General features: G+C 42.3%; 1 protein-coding gene across 1 annotated transcript in view; it reads left to right on the top strand.

Moving 5' to 3' along the window:
* OGFRL1 (opioid growth factor receptor-like 1) overlaps positions 1-5,816 on the top strand; it is a 20,555-nt gene that overhangs the window by 760 nt on the left and 13,979 nt on the right. The window contains exons 2-3 of the mRNA XM_010851273.1: positions 3,473-3,559; positions 3,711-3,792. The gene's annotated coding sequence lies outside the window, so the exon portion shown is untranslated. The remainder of the gene's footprint in view (positions 1-3,472; positions 3,560-3,710; positions 3,793-5,816) is intronic.

The raw sequence follows: 5,816 nt of genomic DNA, 5'->3' as shown, positions 1-5,816 counted from the left end.
TTTCCAACAAAGGTCCGTCTAGTCAAGGCTATGGTTTTTCCACTGGTCATGTATGGATGTGAGAGTTGGACTGTGAAGAAGGCTGAATGCCGAAGAATTGATGCTTTTGAAGTGGTGTTGGAGAAGACTCTTGAGAGTCCCTTGGACTGCAAGGAGATCCAACCAGTCCATTCTGAAGGAGATGAGCCCTGGGATTTCTTTGGGAGGAATGATGCTAAAGCTGAAACTCCAGAACTTTGGCCACCTCATGTGAAGAGTTGACTCATTGGAAAAGACTGATGGTGGGAGGGATTGGGGGCAGGAGGAGAAGGGGACGCCAGAGGATGAGATGGCAGGATGGCATCACTGACTCGATGGACTTGAGTCTCAGTGAACTCCGGGAGTTGGTGATGGACAGGGAGGCCTGGCGTGCTGTGATTCATGGGGTCGAAAAGAGTTGGACACGACTGAGAGACTGATCTGATCTGATCTGATCTGTATCTCAATGAAGAAGTTTGGGATGTCAAAAAAACAAAACAAAACAAAAAAACATCTCAGATTCTGTCCAGCTAACCTGGTCCATCTATATGAAACAGTTTTATAATTCATGTTTCAATCAGTTAATCACAACCCCAGCAAATGGTAGATGGCTTCAATGTTTTCTTTTCCCCTTTAACGACTGATTTTTCTTGTCAGGATCACCATGTAATGTCTACTCTTTAATGCTGCTTTTGAATGTCCACCTTACCTGCTCCCTACTCCCCATGGTCATTTGCAAGAACTAATGGAGCTACCTTTAAAGTCTAACCCAGTCTACTTTTTAGACTGCTAAAAAGTAGAAAAACTGCTTTTCACCAGCTCTGTTGCTGTATTCCTAGTGCAAGTGAGTATTTGACAAATGACGGTGCCATTAACCAAGATGGGGAAGTCTAAGGTAGCAAGCAGCATCAGAGGTTAAATCAAGAATGCCCTTGAGTTTAGTATCCTATAAAATATCCAAGGGGAGTTGATGAGTAGTTCATTATGAGTGAAGCCTCAGTCCAGGACTGGAATCGTCAGCATGTAAGAATGGAGGTATTTAAATTCATGGGAAGATCTGGGGTCATCAAGGAGCATGAGAAATGTGAACGGGCTCTGGGCACTGCTCCATGGAGACCATGTGAGGGAGAGAAGTCAAAGATGAGGCTGCCCAGGGGGGACCAGTGAGATGGAGCAGAAGCAAACCGGGGCAGGTGTGGCGTGTGACAGTGTTTCAGAAGGAGAGATGTCAGTTGGCCCAGTGCTGCTGGGAAGTCACCTGGGTGGAGCACTGGGAAAGCTGCTCAGTGAGATGGGAATGTGTTCGGTGATGTTCATAAAAGCCATTTTGATGGCGTGCAGAGGATGATAGCCTGATTGGGGAGGGTTGTGAGAGAAGGGGAGACAGGCAGGGACTATGGGCAACTCTCTGGGGATGTTTTGCTATAAACCAGAGCAAAGCTATGGATCTGTCTTGAGGGGAGTTTGGGTCAGTCCTAGTTGATACATGTTTAAGATTAGAGATGCTACAGCATGTTTGCTGAAGGCAATGACCCAGAAAACAGGGAAATTTTGGGGACACGGGAATTAGTGATAAAATATTAAGGAACAAAATCTGTGGCTGAGCAGGTGAAAGGGAGTGGGGAGGAGAGCCTGGAGGAGCAGGAAGGGGAGGGAACGTGGATGATGCTGGCAGGCCGGCGCATTTAGAGCCTGGAGGAGGCAGGCGTTCTCAGCATAACCCTGGGAAATATAGGTAGGGCGTGAGTCATTCTCATTTCGCTGATGATCAAATGAAGATGCAGTTAACATCCTCACACGTCAGCAGCTGAGTTAAAGACTCAGCCCGAGTGTCCTGACTCCTAGTTTTGAACTGTTGATATTCTATCATGGTTTCTATGACAGTCCTTCGCATTGGGTGGAGCTGAAATTGATTCAGACCCAATTAGTCAGACTTGGAGCCTCCAGCCTGGAGTTTTCCGTCTGGCCCTATTGCTGGGCTCTGGGCGATAGTTATTGAACTTTATTCCAAGCCTGGGTTCCCTTGTTTCTAAGATGGAAGCACTCCTGATGGCCTTCCAGGTGGGTTATAAGAATCAAATGAAATAATATATGTGCCTGGTAAGTGGAAAAGTGCTTTCCTTATGCTTCTGGGATGATGAGTCATGGGGTTGTAGCATAGGCTAAAGAGATCCAGAAACCTGCTAGGCAGAGCTATTTTGAAATGTGTGGTGAGGACCAGAATATAAGCTTTTCCTTGCTTATGTAAGGAGCAGCTATTGTTAAACATCAGCTAGTTTGGAGTTAAAGTAAGTCACTCTGTGCTTGTAGTAATAGAATCATGCCGCTTCAGAAACTGCTTGGTGGATGCCGGTCTGTCAGCACCAACAGGGGCGGGGGCCGATGAGGAAAGGTGGGTGAACCTCTTAATGAATATTCAGACTTCAGCTTTGTCATCTGTTTCGTCTTCCTCAGCAGTCTCTTTGCCCTTCTGCGTGACTCTGGACCCAAAGCACGTTCTTGTACACTATGATAGCACGTGGAGTTAAGAGCATGAGAACTGATTATACTGACTTCTATCTTATCCTTTAAAAATTGCCGTGGGGTTGGGGATTTTGTTTAGAATTTTAAAAGTGTAAGTAAACTACCACGTACAGGTTACTACAATGTGAAGTTCATTCCAACTGAGAATTACACTACTTTGTGTGTGTATGTTTGAAATCTGCTACCTTCGAAAAGAGAATGGCTACCCACCCCAGTATTCTTGCCTGGAAAATTCCATGGACAGAGGAGTCAAACAGGCTACAGTCTGAGGGATAGCAAAGAGTCGGACACGACTGAGTGACTAACACACACACACACACACACACCTTATATCACGTTGTATTATCACTGAATTAACACAAAGGTTATTCATGCCTTTGTGTGCCTGTTGTATACTGTAAAGGATGGAGTTTAGAAAGCTATTTAGTTTGTTTTAAAAGCCCCCTTTCCCTTCACAAATATTACTTGACTTCCAAGTACAGCTAAACATTGCAAGATTGATGACAATCTTCTTTGTAGGATTGACTTATTATCTTAACACTTTTCATGTTATGTAAAATATTTAAAAATAAGTTTTGTCGTAAAATCACTTGTCTAACCTCTGGTCTTTAATTCATTGTAAGTTCTGTTTCTAATAGATACTGATCCATAATATTTGGCCTCTATGGGCTTTTGGTAAATAATAAAGTTTTTTATTTAGTAAAACACCTCAGAACAAATGTTACTGGCTTCAAGTCAGCAAATGAGAGAGCCAACAAATGTTGCTAGTAAGCATTATTAAAAGGACATTTAAAATATCTTCACTCAATGGATAGCTGGACACCGTTCAGCCTTTCTTTATGTGTGCTTGTTATTTCAAGTTTGTTCTGAAAATTCCTCGGCGAAAATGTCTTGCTTCAAAATGTAAATGGAATTTCCCCGTTTATTTTAGGGGACTGATTCCACTGAAGCACCTGCCAAGCCAAAGAGAAGTTTTTATGCTGCGAGGGATTTGTACAAATACCGACACCAGTACCCAGTAAGACTATAGAATGATTTTTTTCTAAACTGTAAAATATTTCCCTTCTGTTTCTGTTATTTTATGGTGCCAATGAGCAAATGTACAAGGAAGGTCCTTGTGCCTTCCTTATATGTCCATGTGCTGGAGATTGATTTATTTTTTCCTTTAGCAGAACTTCAAAGATATCCGATATCAAAATGACTTGAGCAATCTTCGTTTTTATAAGAATAAAATTCCATTTAAGCCCGATGGTGAGTAATCCGCTACTTTGGTAAAAAGCAAACTTTAAATAGTAGTAGTAGCAGTAGCTGTTCTTTGTTTATTCCCAGCTCGGTCCATTCTCAGCGTGTTGTTTCGTTGTCTGGCTTGGCTCTGCCCTGCAGTCTGTTGTGTCCCCAGAGTCTAGACCCTTGAGCTGTGAGCATCCACTCGGCAGATTCTGGAGGAGTAACCTGAGGATTATCAATTCCTTCCCACCACCTCTTTACAGTGAGGACTCCTGTCTGGAAGGTAGTGGGGGCCATTTTTGTGAGAGGAAAAAAGGAGATTTCTAGAACGCTAGGGTATCAGATTATTAAGAAACATTAGCAGAGGACAAATTCAGTTTCCTCAATTTAAAGATGAAGTCACTGGATCTTGAGGCTGGAATGACTGGTTGGTTGGTTCACTCCATCATAGACTTGGGTCTCAGTTCCAGAATTTAGTGTTCCTTTCACTGTGCCATAACCCAAAAGTCTGTAGAGCATGATTGAACGTGATGTTTCTGTTGGGATCATCTTTCCTGTTGGTTTTCAGATTCAAGGTCAGGAAGCTAGAGGAGCCTCACTTCAGCGTCTTAGTATCCTAGGGAGGGAGCTACGCACACTGCAGGTCTCCACACAGCTCTGTCAGATAAGCCTGCCCTCCACAGCTCTGCAGGTGCCTTCCCAGGGTCTTTTCTAAACCTACAGTGAGAGGGTGCAGTCCCCACGGTACCTATGCTTGACTGCCCCCAGCACCAGACTGTGCTTCGTGGTGGGCAGTCTCACTTTATCCAGGTCAAGCCGGAAAAATGGCTGCTCTCCATAGAGCCCTTGTCTCTGTGAGGTGACCAGATGGCCCTGGCTGCAGCTCTTTGCTCTCAGTGAAAACTGAGCCAAATTCACAGCAGGGTGAATCAGGGAATGAGGGTCATGGGTTGCAAAGCAGAACCAAGTTAGTTCTTGATGAACTAACTGCCTGAAGAAATGCCTAAGGAGTTCCCTACATTGTGCACTGGCAGACAAACCAGTTGGGAAGGAGGGTGTATTGCTGACATGGCCCCATCCACTTGACTTTAGTTATTTTCTGGTGTTCCAGAAGTCTGCTCTGATTTGGAAGGAACCCTCTAGGTGAAAATGCTCTGTTTTATTTACTAATGGTGGAAACTGCTTTATATACTAATTGAAATAAGATTAATTAATTGGTTTTTTAGGACCTGGGGTAAGAAAAACTTTTGAAGAAATGCAGTGGTAGATTGTTAATTTGACTCTGATGTGACTTTGATAAAATTTACCCGAAGGAATGCCTTCAAATACTGAACACATTGAGGATAGAGACAATGACAATGTTTAACTTAATTTTTTTTTTTTTTAATTTCTAACAGTGAATTTATTTTTGAGGTAGTAATTTAGAGAAATAACTTAAAGCAATTAATTTTTGGGGGGTAATCTTTATCATAAATATTTATTTGGAAATCTTATAAGACTAGTGGGGGTCAGAAGTTTTAGGTATGGTCACATAAAATGTTATTCTAGTTTATTATATAAATTACATCTGTTCACACTTTCCTCTCCAGTATGTCTGGACACACACACACACCACACTTGTTAGTAAGCATAAGCCTTCAATGACGTGTATTGGGTTGACTAAAAATTTGTTAGGTTTTAAGTACAAATAAAAGGACTATTTTTAATTTTCATGAAGAACTTTATTGAAAAACATATTCACTAACTGACCAAACTTTTGGGCCAGCCCAATATTTTACTTATTAAGTAGGAGGAAGGGTAGATGGAAGGGGAAACAAATAGGAAATTATACGGGTAAATGTTTTCAATAGGCTGAGGATTAAATAGCAACGTTTTACCGAAAACCTTGAGCGTGAGATTCTCTGATACAAACCAGTGACCTCTGGAGGATACAGTAGTGAGATGAGCTATGTTTAGAATGGTATTATGTTGTCGTGTCTTGGTCTGTAAAATTGACTAAGTGGCTACAGTTAATTGTGAGGACCTAGACAGATTTGGGAAGCAGAATT

Source organism: Bison bison, unplaced genomic scaffold (assembly GCF_000754665.1).
Source record: "Bison bison bison isolate TAMUID 2011002044 unplaced genomic scaffold, Bison_UMD1.0 scf7180017864300, whole genome shotgun sequence".
Classification (NCBI taxonomy): domain Eukaryota; kingdom Metazoa; phylum Chordata; class Mammalia; order Artiodactyla; family Bovidae; genus Bison; species Bison bison.
The sequence above is the reverse complement of the archived record's forward strand: the minus strand, read 5'-3'. Positions and strand labels throughout refer to the sequence as shown.